At 43.3% G+C, this 18,298-nt stretch overlaps 1 long non-coding RNA gene across 1 annotated transcript in view; it reads left to right on the forward strand.

The window, feature by feature from the left end:
- Nucleotides 1–5,404, forward strand: part of LOC308632140 — a 28,047-nt gene extending 22,643 nt beyond the window's left edge. Inside the window, exon 3 of the long non-coding RNA XR_014018436.1 lies at nucleotides 5,015–5,404. This is a non-coding gene — a long non-coding RNA (uncharacterized lncRNA). The remainder of the gene's footprint in view (nucleotides 1–5,014) is intronic.
- Nucleotides 5,405–18,298: the final 12,894 nt, after the last annotated feature.

The following is an 18,298-nucleotide window of genomic DNA, read 5'->3' on the forward strand; positions in this document are numbered from 1 at the left end:
TTATCACATTCTTTTATTTATTTATTTATTGAACCGAGGGGTGCTGTATCTCTGAGCCACATCCCCAGCCCTTTTTATTTTTATTTTTTTTTAAAGACAGGATTTTGCTAAGTTGTTTAGGACCTCACTAAGTTGCTGAGGCTAGCTTTGAACTTGTGATCCTCCTATCTCAGGCCTCCAGAGTAGCTTGGATTAGGTGTACACCACCATGCCTGGCTTACTACATTCTTTTAAAGACTTTAAAATTCTCACTGCAAGCTTTCCTAGGCACTGATTAATGTTTAGCCCAATGGTAACACATTATTGTGACCTTATAATTCTGTTGTTCCAAGAGTCAATGAAAACTAGAAGTTTCAGTGTAGGAGAAAGAAGATATGGATATAAGATAGAGGGGTCAAGTCAAAACCCTATAGTGGTGCTTCTAAATGGGGACCATCAGTGTGAGTTCAGAATGTATCTCCTGGCCCTGTCTGCAAAAGACCTAGAAGCAATGACTCAGCCTATAGCACTGAGCACCCCTAACCTCCAGATTATGGGATCAAATGATTATTTCCCACCAAAAGAAACCAGGATGCCTGGGAGAAATCTTTGTCCATGTCTTTAGCAGGAAATTATGAAATGAGACTGGAAGGTCTTTTCATACTGGAGAGTATGGAAACTTTCAAAGATGACTTGGGTCATGCCAAAAGAATTCAGAAGCCAACTGAAAGCCTCCACTGGCTAAAGGCAGGATGAATTCAGCATCAGTGAGGATAAAAACTGCAAGGAATTAAAACACATCAAATAGAGTTGAAGCTACGGTTAATGATATTCCTAAGAAGAAATAAATTGTTCCCTGTTGAAGACGATAGAAAGCCAACCCATTTATTTTGAAAACTGGTTGATAAAGAAAAAGATTCAGGAATGAGATGGACTTCATTATCTTAAGTACATATGTGAAGACCTGAATGGTGTGACTCTACTTTATGTACAACCAGAGATATGAAAAATTGTACTCTATATGTGTAATATGAATTATATTCTGCTGTCATATATAACAAATTAACAGAAAAAAGAAAAAGATTCAATCATTTATCCTGTTTTTCTGTATGAACTATATCACTGGGAAACCAAATAGTAAATGCAGAACATTCTCTCTCCACTCCCTCTCCTTTTTTTTTTTTTTTTTGGTAGTACTGGGATCCCAAACAGGGCCTTATGCATGGTAGGCAAGCACCCCACCACTGAGCAGCATCCCCAGCACCTTTCCTCTGTAAGTGCTGTTATAAGGACTTGGTATTAAACTATCATAACCTGATAAACTGTCATAACCCTGTCTGTATTTCAGGACCCATGATCCTTTTGTTTTGTCAGACCAAAAAGAGAGAGCACCAGACATGAGAAGCCTCCTGCTAAAATAACACATCACCACCCACAAAAGAGTCTTGAAAAAACACTGAACCTGAATCAATTCCAACCAGCAATGGTGCTCAAAGGAGAGGAGAGAGGAGCACATAAGGCGAGGTTGTCATGGAATTGTAATCAGCAAAATCCAGACTGTGCGGATTCTCCAGGCCAAAGGCCCCGATGAGTTCAACCAATTCATTTCAGTGAAAAAAAATTTTAAGGGTTGGGGGAACAGGGGGACTAAGTCTCAATGGCAGAGTCTGATTCTTATAGAAAGTTATTACTTGTCACAAGCCAAAATAAACCTCTTTTTTATAGCTTAATTTATTAAGCAATTGGAAATCTGAACTCAGTAGAGATTTGATCAGATTAAAGAATTTTCAATAGCCACTGGGAATGTAGCTTAGTGGGAGTGTTGTAGGGACAGATGAGGCAGGGCACCAAAGACAGCAGGAAACAGTTTTATTTGGCTGCAGTCAGGTTCAGAGGGCACAGCTTTTGCTGTAATCAATCAATCCCCTGAATCTCAAGTTCAGGTAGTTTCAGATCATGTAAGAGGAGGGGCTCAGAAGTTCACAGACTGCAGAAATTCACATAAAAGCAGCTTTTTCTTTCACTATTCTGGGCAAGTTAACCCTTCAAGGACAATACCTGAGAAGGGGAGAACTTCTTCTCCCCTTTCTTTCCTCCTCCTGCTAGCTGTTACCACTGAGCCCAATTGGTAACTTCTCTTAGAAATGTAGACATCTCTGTGAAGCCCAGCTCAAGGCCAGAGGCCTTGTTTACAAATTTTTACAAACTACTATGCTGGATAAATGTTTGTGAGAAATTGGTAAGGGGGTGTCCAGCACCTGTAGTGCTGATTTCTTCCCGGCCAGTGACCAAGTAAAACAGGGCAACATGAAAATTGGAAGTTTATCTACATTGAACTCTTTTATAGAGACTCTTGCTGACACTTCTAAAATCAGCCATGGTGAAGATTTCTGGAAAAGCCCAATTAAGACTTTTCTGTGGAGAAAGGGGGTGCCACTACAGGAGAATCCTTGCCTAGCATGCTCAAAGTCCTGCATTCAATCCCTGTACTGAAAAAAACATTAATTATTTAGATATAATAATGGAATTTGAGGTATTTTAAAAAAAAATGACCCTTTAGTTGCTAAAAAATACACAGTAAAATATTTATGGACAAAAATATATAATGTCTGAGATTTGCTTCAAAATAATTCAGGAAAGGGATCTGGATGAGTCTAGATGAGGTAGAATGACCAGTGGATGATGAATATATAAAGCTTCTATTATGCTATTTTGCTTACTTTTGTGTATATTTTTAAATTTTCCAAATAAAAAGCAAAAGAAGACAAAGAGAAGGAAAAAAGGAAGAGGAGAGAATTCAAGGGGAGGAAAGGCCTAGCAATTATTCTTTCTCTTTCCAACCCGTCATATCCAGGATAACCCATTCATATAAAAAGATCCAAAGACTAGGGGTCTATTTGGCCAGTCAAAATTCAATTTTCAAATTCTTTCTTAATAGAAACTTCTGTGCCCATTTATAATAACATCATATTAATTCTCATGGAAATGAGATAGTTTGAATTTAATTAATCATTGAGACAACTAAAAATGACTCCTTTAGCTGGGCATGGTGGCACAAACCTGTAATCCTAGTGACTCCGGTGGCTGAGGCAGGAGGGCAGCTTCAGCCTTGAACTTGTAACCTTTAGTGAGGCCCAAAGCCATAGTGAGACCTGTCTAAAAATAAAGAACAAAAAGGGCTGGGGATGTAGTTCACTGACAGAACACCTCTGAATTCAAGCCCTAGTAAACCAAAACCAAAACAAAACCAACAGAAAAAACCCTTTAAGTGAAGTGCTAATTGTTTTGATTACTTTTTTCTAAAATGTCTTATATATTTGCCTACAGTTACTAACATCTTCACTTTTTTTTCTTTTTCCTTTTTAAAATTTGATGGGCTATTATTATGTAATTTAGGCATTGTATTATGTTGTATTGTGTAATTTAGCTATAATCCACCTGAGGGGCTATTTAATTGTCTTGTGTTATCAGTGCTAATGCAGAAGCTCAGAGAGTTTTGTCTTCTGGGGACCTTTCTTTTTCCTCACTGCTGGCTGCAGTTCGTGGTCATCTGCTGTCTTCATCCTGTCTATTTGTCATTACAGTATGACCATGCCCTGTACACAGTAAGCACTCAATGACCACGGACTGAATTAGATTCAACCTGGGGAAGTCTGGGTGGTTGCCAGGGAAAACCAAATAATGAAACTTGCTAAATCATTAACCTTAATTTTAGATGCATCCCTTAAGCTATTGAGTGAGGGTTTTTTTTTTTTTTTTTTTGGTCCTGGTGAATTTAGGGGCGCTTAACCACTGAGCAAAACAGCCACATCCCCAGCCCCTTTTTTTGTATTTTATTTAGAGACAGGGTCTTGCTGAATTGCTTAGGGCCTCACTAAAGTTGAGGCTGGTTTTGAACTCAAGATCCTCCTGCCTCAGCCTCCTAAGCAGCTGGGACTACAGGTGAGTGCCACTGTGCCCAACTTTGAGTGTGGCTTGGGAATTCATGCCTGAGCTCCAAAAGGTGGAGGTTGTAAGGAATCTGGCTGCTAAGAGGCAGTAGGTATCCGCTATGTATTAAAATGTATGTTTGCCGGCATGCATAATTGCTGCTAATTGGTACAGCGGGAAGAATAAAGTAGCAAGCTAATAAAGGAATCCTATTTTTCTATCTATAATGAAGAATACCTATAGATTACCTTCAGCATAGCCCCTACCTTCATCATAGGTGTCGGTGTACAAAAGTACTGCCTGAAATTCAGCAATCTTTAGTTCAAACACCTTTTCAGAAAAGAAGATGAACTATTGTTTGAAACAAAAACAAAGAATTAGCTAAATAGTGTGGAACTCCCAAATGACCCATAGTCTTGAAGCCAGGAACACTTAACCACTAAGCCACATCCCCAACCCTTTGTATTTTTTATTTTGAGACAGGGTCTTGCCAAGTTGCTCAGGGCCTCAGTGACTTGCTGAGGCTGGCTTTGAACTTGTGGTCTTCCTGCCTCAGCCTCCTGAATGGCTGGGATTACAGACATTCATCACTACGCCTGGCCGATAATCTTAATTTCATTGTTTTTTTTTTCTTACTAAAACATTTTAACTATGTTCGTAAACTACTAAGTTTCGAGATACATTGTAAGTGTATCCGTGGTGGGTATCTCATTATCCTTCCTAAATATAGTTTAGGTTAGGCTCAAAGCATTGGTATCATTGTGGACTCCTCTTGGTCTCATCTCATATCCAATTTACACGTAAGTCCAGTTGGCTCTATCTTCAAAATCTACACAGAATTCAGCCATCTCAGTGCTTCCAGGCTAGGCCCAGGCCAGGTTCTCAGCTTTGTGTGGGCCTCTCTCTGGCCTCCCCTCCACCGCTGGCTGTTCTCTCTGCAGTAGCTGGACTGGTTATTTATAGCAGGACAGTCATATCATATCCACTCCCTGGTCAGTACCATCCAGTGCCCCGTGACGCACAAGTCCTCATCATGCTCTCCTTGTATGCACAACCTGGCCCCTGCCTACCTCTCAGAACTCATTTCCTCTGCTCTCTCCTCTAGCTACTTTTCTCCAATCACGCAGGCCTTCTAGCTGAGCACAGAACACGTTTGTTAAATGAATGGTGAAGGGAGCCATCCACGAACAGTGCATGAACTAAAGTGATGTGGAAGCCATCAGGCAGGAAAGCCTGGTATCAGGAACTCCCAGTAGCAACCCTGCTGGTTTGAGAATGCCTGGTTCACATGGGGTCCTGGCTCACTCCAATCAAGTTCGTCACAGCACCAGAGATGGGGTGACCTGCTGGAGCCACACAACCTCTTGGAGATGCCAAAATGCCGGGCTGGGGATGTGGCTCAAGCGGTAGCGCGCTCGCCTGGCATGCGTGCGGCCCAGGTTCGATCCTCAGCACCACATACAAACAAAGATGTTGTGTCCGCCGAGAACTAAGAAAAAATAAATATTAAAATTCTCTCTCTCTCTGTGTCTCTCTCTCTTAAAAAAAAAACAAAACAAACAAACAAACCCCCCCCCCCCAAAAAAAAAAAACCAAAATGCCAATCAACCTGTTTCCTGCAAGACCTCTGCCATATGGAGAAACAAGTCTGGAACCAAGACTCCTCCCCCTGAAACCTTATCCCTGCCTTTGATGTACTACCCCTGAAATAAAGAATAAGGGGCCCTTTTCCCCTTGTTCAGTTCCAGCTCCTATCAGGACTGAAAGACCCATCTGGTGCTCCTCTTTGAATCTAATTTCTGGCTCTGTCTTATTTCTTTTTCTTTTCTTTTTTTTTTTAATTTTATTTATTTATTGGTATGTGGTGCTGAGAATCGAACCCAGTGCCTCACACATGCTAGGAAAGCACTCTACCACAGAGCCACAACCCCAGCCCTCTGTCTTATTTCTTATTGATTATTTCAGATTTTTTATTTTCCAGGCAGCTCATACCTCCTGAGCAGGAATCTACCCTGTTGGGGTACAGATCACCTTGCAATAGAATGAAATACAATAGTTGCTGAATGAACAAATTCTACAATAATTACAATCAATTTCAGTTAATTCACGCTGTTATGCTAACCCAGAGCAAAAGATTCTTTGTTACCCAACTGGTCTAAACTGGCAGTCCTCTGTCTTAACCTGGCACCTGGAAGGCTTGTTAAAACTCAGGTGGTTGGGATCCAACCCAGAGCATCTGATTGAGCAGGTGTGAGGTGAGGTCCAGGAATGTACTTTGGTCTGCAAAGCTAATTGACCATTCTAAGCAGAAAATTGGAAAAAATTGGCTTAATGTTCCTGTTTGCCTCTTTGGGTGAAAAGATTATTAGTAGCCTCAAGGTATTTGTTTTAAGACCTCCAGTGAAAACCCAAAATTGCAGATAGTATCTAACCCATATATAGTATGTTTTTTTTCCTGTACATATATACTTAAGATAAAGTTTAATTTATCAATTAGGCTCAGTAAGAGGTTAACAATAACTAATAATAAAATAGAACAATTATAACAATATAATTAATAAAAAGTTAGTTAAAACTTATACATTTGCCAGGTATAGTGTCACACCTCTGTAATCCCAGTGATTACGGAAGCTGAGGCAGGAGGAATGCAAGTTTGAGGCCAGCTTCAGCAACTTGGTGAGACCCTGTGTCAAAATAGAAAATAAAAAAGGTTGGGGATGTAGCTCAGTGACAGAGTGCCCCTGGGTTCAATCCCTAGTACTGGAACAAATAAACAAAAATATAAATTATTTATTGCCAGGGACTAGAAGGGAGTTCTCCTTCAAAGAATAGCCTGACAGTTACAAGAAACAGCTCCCTGGGAGACATCTTGCCTGGGAGACACCCTGCAGCCATCTATCTCCCTGAGACATCCTGCGGCCATCTGTCTTCCTGAAACATCCTGCGTTATCTCACCTTGTGAAGACTTCCAGCAACTGCCAATAAGAGAGCTTCCCCATCCCCAGCACATAAATACCTCTGTGTGAACAATAAAAGTTTGCAGCTTGATCAGAACTCCTGTCTTGCTGTCACCTTTCCTGTCTCTTGTCCATTCCTCCCCATCTAGGTTCGCTGCCCACGTTGATGTGTCCTGCCGGTCGGGACAATTTATTTCTGGAATTTTCCATTTAATCATTTTGCACAGTGCTTGACCTCAGGTAACTGAAACCTGGGAAAGCAAAACCAGAGATAAGGGGGAACTATTCTAATTGCAGAATTGCAAAGGATGAAGAAAAGCCCAGACCTCCTTTTTTAACACTTAACCACAGGGTGGCCCTCTAGCTCCAGTAATTATTTCATTGGGCTTCAATTAAAACATCTTTTGTGATTTGGAGAAGTTCCAAGCCATTTCTCTTAAAAAAAAAAAAAAAGTGAATTTAGTCTAAGTTCAGCAGTTTATAGTTTACAGGTCAGCAGCCTCATGGGACATGCTGGTGTTACCCTCAGCAATGTGGATCTGTGCTCTGCTGAAAGTCACTACTGTCACCCAGATGGAAATGACATGTTTGTAAGTGTAGGACATTTTATCAGAAAATGAAGTATTTCATTTTAGCCACCTAAGAAGGAGCCATGCCCAGGTCAAATACCCACCCCCAAGTAGTGCCTGATGCCCTACAATGGATACTTCCCAAGCATTGCTCAGCTCACCTGGAAGGTTCCTCCGAACCTCTTCCCGCTGTGGCAAAGAGGACCTCTCCCTTCTGCTTCCAACTGTTCTCAGTGTCTTCATTTCATTGCCAGCCAGACCAGGGGGTCAGGATGAGCAAGAATAGGCAACAAGTGGAGGACCAAGGGCCTGGGCTGTCCCCTTCCTGGACTGTTGGGCCAGGCAGGGTCTTGGTACTAAGAACGGGAAACTGGGATGGTAGCTGATGGGCCAAGGTGATGGGTGCTGGGGGCTGTCTCAGGTGACCAGCAGGAGAGGACCCAACCTGGGGGTCCTTCCTCATCCCCTTCCACTTCTCTTCTCCTCTCTGTAGAGGGAAGCCCCGTCTCATACATTGACGGAGTCTGGAAAATGCATCCAAGTAAAAACGGGCAAAACTGCAAAACAGTCTTCCATATTATAAGAGGAGGGGTCCTCTCCCAGAAAGACTATGAAATTCTTAAAGACACTTTGTCCACAAGCCATGTTCTCCATTCACACAGTCTTAGCAGTAGAAATGTACTCTTGACATGTGAAGAAATTGTTCATCCCAATGAAAATCTTATTGAGGCTTTGGGTACTATGGTATTTTTTTTTTCAGTACCAGGGATTAAATCCAGGCTTTCATGCATGCTAGGCAAAGGCTCTACCACTGAGCTACATCCACAATCCTTCTTCATTTTATTTTGAGACAGGGTCTGGCTAAATTGCTGAGGCTGGCCTCAAACTTGTGATCTCCTGCCTCAGCCTCCTGAGTTGCTGGGATTACAGTGTGGGCCACCATGCCTGATTCTACTGGTAATTTTTTTTTTTTTTTTTGGTACCAGGGATTGAACCCAGGGGTGCTTAACCACTTAGCCACACATGCAGCCCTTTTAAAATATTTTATTTAGAGGCAGGGCCTGGATGAGTTGCTTAGGGCCTCGCAAGTTGCTGAGGCTGGCTTTGAACTTGTGATCCTCCTGCCTCAGCCTCCTGGGCTGTTGGGATTACAAGTGTGCACCACTGTGCCTGGCATCTACTGGTAATTTTAATCTTTATCTCCATTTTATTGAATTTATGGGATGTATGTTTCTAATTACAAATATCATTACTTTCATTTCTCTGTTTGCCACTTGAGAGAACAGGGTGGAGAGAACAAGGGCAAGTACAATAAAACACTCAAAGAGCTATGAAACAAATATTGTTCAACAAACATGGTGACAATGCAGAAATAGATCCATTGGCTGGTGGGCAGGAGCACCAGGAGAGGATTTGAAGTAATCATTTACGAAAGTCTGCATTTGTCATCTAATAGGCATTCAGAAGAGTCCAGACCTTTTCCAGAAGAGAGGGATGTGCCCTGTCAATAGGAATGGTGGCGGACACTGCAGGTCTGCTACTCAAAGCCATTCCAGGTCCCACAGGTGTGCTTTCTGAGCTAGAAAGGCCGAAACCAGGACATTGCTTTCCCAGAATTCCCAGCAGTTTTGTCAAGCAGTGGCTCCTGTGTGAAGGTGCACCTGGGAAGGTGGCCGTGAGCATTATGGAGTGGGGCTACCCTGGAAAAATCCCACTGGAGTAGCTTTCGGAGGGGGTGTCACAGGTGTAGAGTGGTGGGCTGTGGCAGCCATGGAACTGGTGTTAGAGCAGCTCTTCTAGAAGTCAGGGCTCTTAACTGCCTGTTCCAGACTGTTAGTAACCCACCTGTTTTCCTGTCCCTCTGGGAAGTTCTGTATGCTCCTAAGTAATGCTCTGTCATGAACGCTGTTGTGCTTTTTGTAATTAGTGGATTCCGTTGTTTGCAATTTGAATCCCTTACCAGAGAGCGCGTTCTTTATTCAAGGCAGATACACTTTACTTCAAGACAGACTTGGGCATGAGCCCAAGGAAATGTGTCTTGACATCATTCTCCCCAAATCTCAAGTTGTGACAGTTGTCCTGTTACCTTGTCTTCTAATCTTGTTCACAGTTTTGACCTCTCTTCTGGCTGCCCTGATGTTTCTTGATGGGAGGGCTCTTTGTACTCCCTAGTTGTTGATTTTTATCTTCAGTTTCCTCATTCAGTTCTTTGTGTTCATTTTGATATCCATCTGATATACTTCCTCGGCACTTTTATGGCTCCTTTGCCACCTTTGTCATTTGCATGTTTTTTTGATGGCTATTACATCTGGGGAATGAAACACATCTTACTTGCATAATTCAAAACAAAAGAACTGAGGACAAGTGCACATTGCATGGAGTGCCACCAGAGCTCTTGTTGGTGACATGCATATGATAATGCATGTCACCAACAAGATGCTTGTTGTACCGGCTGGTGGTATTGTGAAAAAGTCATGCCAAGTCTGTTCTTCAGGACTGTCATCTCTCGTGTGAACACGGCTGTCAGTTTTGCATACAACAATACCGCGTGTGGCACCCTTTAATTGTACAAAAGGGCAAATGGTAGGAAATGTGAATATAGGAAAATGGAACACCATCTGGAGCTTTTCATATAAATAGCACTGACTAGACAGTGAGAGAAAGTACCTGGGTCAGGAAGGGCGGTATCATACCTAGCCCTTGGTTTGCAGCCTTGACTGCCCATTAGAATCACCTGGACTTTTTTTTTTTTTTTATGGTACTGGGAATTGAATCCAAGGGTGCTCTACCACTGAGCTCTTTTAATTTACCCCAATCTCTTTAATTTAATTTAATTTATTTTTAACTTTTGTGTGTGTGTGTGTGTGTGTGTGTGTGTGCTAAATTGCCCTCAGTCTGGCCTCAAACTTGTGATCCTCCTGCCTCATTTCCTGAGTCACTGGGATTACAGGTAAATGTCATCATGCCTGTCCCACTTGAACTTTTTGTAAAATATCAATATCCATGTGCAAGCCTAGACCAATTGAATGAGAATCTTTGTGGGTGGGGCACTGGCAAGTTTTTGAAACTGGGTGATCCTAATGAGCCTTCGAGGTTGAGAACCAGGGGTAGAGTTTGTCGGCTCTGCCCTATATATCCCTGTGAATGTGGCTTTTTGTCCCCTCTTCACAGGTGTCCCTTGAGGTTTTAAGACTGAGTAACCACATGGGTTTTCCTAGTTAGCAGCATCTGTGGCTAAAGGACAACTTTTATTTGCACTGGTTTACTTTTTAATTTTTTTGATTTTGGTATCAGATATTAAACCCAGGGGTGCTTAACCATTGAGCAACATCTCCAGCCCTTTTTATTGTATTTTATTTTTTAAATTTTGAGACAGGGTTTTGCCAAGTTGCTTAGGTCCTAAGTTGCTGAGACTGGCTTTGAACTTGTGATCCTCCTGCCTCAGACTCCTGAGTCTCTGGGATTATAGACGTGTGCCCCCATACCTGGCAGCTCTTTCATTTTTAAAAAAAAATTTTCTCAATTATGGAAAAGTACATAAAACCCCATTTTCTTAATTATGGAAAAGTGCATAAAACGTTAAGTGTGAATGTAACAAATTATCACAAAGCAAACACTCATCCAGGTCTGGAAATAAAACACTGCTAGAACTTTCAGTGGGCCCTCTTGTCACTTTCCAATCACTACCCTCTTCCTTCACCCATAGGATGCTGCTCATTGGACTCCTGACTCCATAGATCAGTTCTGTTGGATTTTGACCTGGAATAAATGGAATAAAACCAAAGATGCTATTGTACTCTTTGACACTTGGCCTCTCTCAGTTCTGGCCATTACTGTGCTGTGTTTCTGAGAAGACTGAATGAAATGGTCTACCAGTCTTGAGATCTTGAGACTGCCCTTTGTCATGAGATTGGTCTTAAAGGGGCTTGGCTGGAGGCAATCCAGCCAGACAGCCAGGTGCTCAGAGAACAGAGAGATAAAAGGTATGTTGATGCTATAAGTGCCTAGCAACAAACCTGGATGCCTTATTATAGGAACACACAAGCAAATGGAAGTCAATATGACCTGCAGCTGGTTAAGGAAGTTCCTCTTTTTTTTTTTTGTACCGAGAATTGAAACCAGGGACGCTCAACTACTGAGCTACATCCCTAGCCCTTTTCAGTTTTTATTTTGAGACAGGGTCTCTCTAAGTTGGTTAGGGACTTGCTAAGTTGTTGAGGCTGTCCTCAAACTTGTGATCTTCCTGCCTTAGCCCTCCCCCTGCCCCAAAGCAGGTGGGATTACAGGAGTGGGCCACTGTGTCTGGCAAGGAAGTTCCTCTTGACCACAACCCCTTTGCCTTGGAGACTCATTAGCCCACACTTCTTAAAAGGAAAAACAAGAACAGCAACACCGTTTTTATAGAGCACACATATTCAACATGCTTTGTGTTTGAATGTGAGTCAAACCTTTCTTTTTTCTTTTGTGGCATTGGGGATTGAGCTCAGGGATGTTCTACCAATGAATTACATCTCCAGGCCTTTCTACTTTTTAATTTTGACACAGGGTCTTACTAGGTTGCTGAGTGATGGCCTTTAACTTGTGATCCTCCTGCCTCAGCTTCCTGAGTTGCTGAGATTACAGGCGTGCACCACTGTGGTCAGCTGAGTCAAACTTTTAAATTATAGCTGCCCTCTAGAGTCCAGGGCTATCATGTGCACACAGGAAGTCTTCACACTGCCCAACTGTGAGCATCATTCACCCAGAATGCAATGTGAATTATGCCCCCATGGTACTACGCAGTATGGCAGCCCTGCCAGTATTAACAGAATCAGTTGCCTGGATGCAGACCACACTTTAACTTAGTATGTGGTTCAGATACAGAGACCAACATCTGTTATACATATTTGGGCAAAAGAATCTTCTCAGTTAAGTGTTCTGGTTAATACATTAACCAGAAATCTTCACCTCCCCTGTTGCTCCCCCCTTCCACTTTTTGGGTCTAACTCCTGATAAAAAAAAAAATTCTTCTGAATAGATGGAGAACAAGTGAAAATGACTGAACCTTTAGTGGATCTTCTCTTGTAAGGCCTCCTTTGAGTGTGTGGGGAGAAGGCTGTAGTGAGTGGGAAGGTGGGCAGTGGTTCCTTCTGAACATCAATTCTCTTTACCTGGGATGCATCTATAAAAGGAAGAGATGTTATGATCCCACATATATGAAATGTATAGAATAGGCAAATTCACGAGAGAGAAAGTAGATTCTACTTTTATTTCTAGGGGTCCAGGGTTTCTTCTTGGGGTGATGAAAACTTTCTGGAATTAAATTATGGTGATAATTGCACAACTCTGTGGATATACTAAAAACCATGGCATTGCTCATTTCACAAGAGTGAATTTTATGGCATGTGGATTATATCCCTATTATTAAAAAAAATTGGGGGCTGAGGATATAGTTCAGTGGTAGAGCTTGCCTAGCATGTGTGAGAGGCCCTAGGTTCAATCTCCAGCATGCAAAAAAAAAAAAAAAAAAAGAAAGAAAGAAAGAAAGAGAGAGAGATGCTGAATCTTACTGATCTACTAACTTTAGGACATCCCTGGAGCTATTTTTTTCAAAGAAGGAACACTTCTGAACTTCATGCATGGTTTTCTCTTGCCCTTAAAGGCAGATATTGGGCATGATGTGCCCTTGGTCCTGGAACAAATTTACCTGTTATAAATCACCCTAAGAATCCCAAGATCACATCTTGCTCCAAATAATCTTATATTTGTTAACAATCCAGCCCAATGTTCTTTTTTGTTTTATTTTGTTCTTAAAACATTTTTAGTTGTAGATGGAATATATTTATTTATTTGTATGTGGTGCTGAGGATCGAACCCAGCACCTCTCATGTGCTAGGCAAGTGCTCCACCACTGAGCTCCAACCCCAGCCCCCAATGTTCTTCTATGTCTTGCTCCTGCTGTGGTTGAGATGCAGTTTGGGTGTGACTCCTAAAGGTTCATGTGTTGAATATAATCCCCACTGAGAGGTATTAAGATGCAGGTAACTTAATCCAGTGATGGGTGTTTCTCAGAGGTGAGGGCTTTAGGAGATATTAGGACTAGATAAGGCCATTAGGATAGAGCTCTCATGATGGAATCCTTGTGGCTTTATAAGAGGGAGGCACACCAGAAGATGTACACGTTACATGTACATACACATACATGTGATGTGTACTCCCTGTCTGGGCCATATGATGTCTTGCACCACATCAGGACTCTTCCAGCAAGAAGGTCATCATCATTTGGGCCTTTGACCTTGGATCGCTAGAATCATGAGCCCAAATAAACCTTTTTTCTTTTAACTCAGTCTGTGGCATTGTGGGATTAACAACAGGAAACAGGCTAAAAATACAGCTCCTATAACAAATAATTCAGAGAAATTTTGAAACACTAAGCTCCAATTCTCAATATAGTTAGTTAAAAACCCATGAGAGCTCATGACTGTTTTCCTTTGAGAGGGGAAATTTTATTTAAATCACTTCCCTCTTGATACGTGCTGCCTCACTCATCAAGATCCCCAAGTTGGGGGCCTGCAGATCAAGAGCCCTGAGATTGGCAGGCAGATCGGAACCCAACACCCACGCCTGTCTTTCCCTTCCCTGAGTCCCTCCGTGATGGTTAAGGGGCTAAGTGCTGGCCAAGATTGCAAATCCCTGTCTGGAAGACAGCGTGTTGCTGGGAGCTGTCTGCATTCTGGGTTGCGACTTGGAAGAACATAACTGAAGAGAGGAAACGGTGAATGGAACACTCCTTTTGTGAAGAAGAGTCATCCAAGTGCATCCTAACAAGGCCCAGTTCCTTTAAAGCAGATGTCCAAATGCTTTTAGAACAAAATGTTAGACTCATTCTTATATTGCATAAGGATGGATGAGCCGAGAGGCCTACGAGTTGGGCAGATTTTCCTCTCCATCTCTCCAAAGGGAAAAGGGTCAAATGCACACATGCAGAGCTGGGCATGGTGGCGCATGCCTGTGATCCCAGTGGCTCAGTAGGCTGAGGCAGGAGGATGGCAAGTTCAAAGCCAGACTTAGCAATTTAGCGAGGCCCTAAGCAACTTAGTGAGACCCTGTCTCAAAATAAAACATAAAAAGGACTGGGGATGTGACTCAGTGGTTAAGCGCCCTTGGGTTCAATCCCTGGTACCCCTACCACCCCCCCGCAAAAAAAAAATGCACACATGCTTTTTGTTGGGCCCAGGCACCAAGGGACACAGGCTGGTTGGGAACCTTTCTATCTACTCTGATTTGAGAGCAAACACTGACAATACATTTCATTTGCCAGGTGCTTTTCTGAGCACTTAATATATACTAACTCATTTAATCCTCACAAAAGCCTACATCATTGCTGCAGTTATTATCCCCATTTTATTATATCATCTATTTATTTTTGCTGTACTGAGGATTGAACCCAGGGACGCTCTTCCCCTGAGCTGCCTCCCCAGCCTTTTTTATGTTTTGTTTTGAGATGGGGGTCTTGCTAAGTAGCTGGTCTGGATCTTGTGATCCTCCTGACTCAACCTCCTGAGATTAAGATTACAAGCGTGCGCCACAGTGCCCAGTTTATTAACCCCATTTTAACTCTGAGGAGACTGAGCCGCGGAGAGGTTATTGTGCCCAGAGTCACACAGCAAGCGAGTGGCAGAGCTGGGACTGGAGCCCTATGCTCCTCCTGGCTGCATGGCTTATGCTGCTCATGGAGGTAAGTGAAAGTTCCTTTGAGAAGGATCCTGATCCAACAGACCAGCGCACTTCCTGGTCACCTAGGCAGAGGCAGCTGAGTGTGTGGAACTGCTGCTTTTGATTTGGCTATTTAAAACAAAACAAAACAAAACTCAATCAGTAGGCACTAACCCAGCCTTCAAGCACTCTCCACAGGAGAGAATCAAGGCAACCACAGGCCAGGGTAGGAATGCAAATTAATATTTGTCAAAGGCCACACTAGGCCTTTGATCTGTGCAAAGTCTCTCTCCTCATCCTTTGTGCCTTTCCCAGAAATTAAAATTGGTTTCCATATTCTATGACAAGCTGGAAGTATCCAGGTTGGAACAGGCATCTGTTTCTTCAGAGCAGAGGAATAGAGGGCTTCTAGTATGAGCTTGCAGGATAATCCTTTTATTAGAGGCTTCTAGAATTCCTAATTGTGCTGGAATGTGGTGTCACTGAAAACAAGATACAAAAGAACGGCTGGGTGTGGTGGGGACCATGGTAGAGGCATGGGCAACTAACTGCCCACCCTTAGGGACTGTCTCAGTAGTTCTATGGCCTGGGGCATTCTTCTTTGTTATTCCTGGCTTGGCGCTTGGCTTACTGTAGATGCTCAGTTAAGGCCTGCAACCTAGTTGTCCTGACAAGAATTAATTTTATGGAGGTATGTGGCAAACAACACACTTTTTTTTTTTGGTACCCAGATTGAACTCAGGGGCACTTGACCACTGAGCCACATCCCCAGCCCTATTTTGTATTTTATTTAGAGACAGGGTTTCACTGAGTTGCTTAATACCTTGTTTTTCAGAGGCTGGCTTTTGAACTGGTGATCCTCCTGCCTCAGCCTCCCAAGCCGTTGGGATTACAGGCATGAGCCACCACACCTGGCTAACAACACACTTTTTTGCATGAACCCTGATAGTGTAGATGGGAGGCCCCAGGCAGCTTGATGTTCACCCAAGTAAGCTGGTGGCAACAGAAGGATCAGTGGCAACTGTCTCTGAAGCTTTGCCCACCCGAGCCAGCCTATCCTGCTTCAGGGGCTCATGCTGGCTGAAAGGAGCAGGGAAAAAATTCCACTCAGTCCTCCCAAGCCACCCCTAGAACAAATGCCTTTTCAAACACAAGACAGGAACAAAGGACTCGCAGACACCAGTAGAAATGCTGTATTCATTTTTGAGGACTGTGCTACTTTTAAGGCAAGTGTCACACATACAAAACAGAGATGAACAGTTTTTATGACGTTAGAAAGAGAGTGGTGGGGGGAGACATTTCAGACAGGGTGCAGTGGGATTTTCCCTGGTCGGTGACCCCTGGTCCACTGACGCCTCTGCAGACTGAGAAACAGGAGACATGGCCCCTTCTTTGTTCTCTTCCAGTCTCCAAGGGGAGAGTCGTCTGCCCATCACATGGAAGCAGGCTTCTCCAGGTGGCAGCAGCAGAACTGTCCTTATGGCAGGGCTACGTTAGGACATGAGTGTTCAACCAATGGGCCTCACCGTAACCTGTGCACTTTGTAAGATTCATCTTTAGAAATGGAAAAGCAGGAAGCCAAAGACATATACTTTTAAGTTAGTTCTCTATCCAAATTCAAACTACCTTGGATTGGAGCTAAAACTAACACACAGGTACACATGCATACACAAATGCGCGCGCACACACACACAGTATATATACATACTAGTATATATACCTGCACACATTTGTACACGGAAGTCTGTAAAGTGGTGGATATTCATTTACAGTATGGAATCCCACAATGCAATTATCCCTCCCCCACCCCCTTTGAAAACAGAAGGCATTGGCAACCAGCTCTAGCCACAGGCTAGAAGTTTCCAGGTACCTCTTCTCAGTTCCTGGTCACTCCTGGATTCACAGGATACTGGAGTGGTTTAGCTGGTTTCGAGAGAGCAGGCTTTCCCACAGAGCAGGTCATCTCTGAGCCCCATGGCTTCCCCCTACCCCATCCACTCAGGCACAGACACCCTATTCTAAAATGGAGGGGTATTTCTCTGTCTTTCTTTCTCATGGTAATGGCAGATGCATCATAAAGATGTTTACCTGTAAGACCTGGTGACACAAACAGGGAAACCAAGAGGGAACGAGACTGAGCGTTTGGGGACTTTAATGGCCTGATGTGTGTATTGGGGAGGTGGCCCAAACAGTGGCTGGGCATGGGGATCACACAGAAGACAGGCACCCAGAAATGTGGTGGGAGGTGGGGAGTAAATTCATCACAGCCTAAAGGACCTCAGGAGAGGCTGCACGGGATGTTACCAAATAACGACTCAGAGAACAGGTCAGAGGCAGGATAGAGGATCTCCTGCTCAGGAGAACTGTCTCCACCAGAAGGTGGCCTCCACAGAAGAAAGCTGTCACTTAGGTGGATAAGAAGTACACATGGGTTAGCATTTGCTCTCCAAAACCCCAAAATGATGAAATGGTCATTTTCACGGATTTCATTCGCCTCACCAGATCCCTCTGAGGTAGGTTAAGAGGCAGGTGACATTAGCCCCATTTTATAAATGGGGTAAAGTGAGGCCCAGGACTTGTCACATCAACAGCCATGGTAAAGGAGCAGACTTAGGTCTTCCCTCCAACCAGCAACACCCTCTCTTCTAAGAGAACCCTTCCCTGGACTAAAACTGGGGCACAGTATCTGGAGGAATGTGGACCATTTTGCTGGTAATTTTAAACTTTGATGCGCCAGCAGGAAAGGAGTCCTCATCTATGGAAATCAGCCAAAGCTTGGGGACCGGGGAGTAGGGGCATCCCACCCCAATTAGAGCATGGATTTATTTGTGGGGGGCAGGTGGGTTTTGTAGTTTTGTTTTTTTCTGCCGTGTGACATTTTAGGGTCTAGTTAAAAATTAAAATTAGATTAATAAACCAACATGGATTGTGAATGTGATGACCACATCTCACCTCCCCAGAGAAAGAGGCCCCTCTGGCCCATTTTCAAATCAGAGTGGATGGAGATAAAGCTGAAGTACTGTCAGAGGCTCAGGCCTCAGAAGCAGAAAGGTACCTCAGCCTGGGATGGGAACAGGGCAGATGTGTTTGCCCTGTCCTTAGCAGGGTCCCCACCCTCACCCCCAGGGTGTACTCCCTTGCCTTTCTTTGATCTCGGAAATTAGAGTT

The sequence above is a fragment of the Spermophilus citellus genome, assembly GCF_964194105.1.
Source record: "Spermophilus citellus genome assembly, chromosome: 13".
Classification (NCBI taxonomy): domain Eukaryota; kingdom Metazoa; phylum Chordata; class Mammalia; order Rodentia; family Sciuridae; genus Spermophilus; species Spermophilus citellus.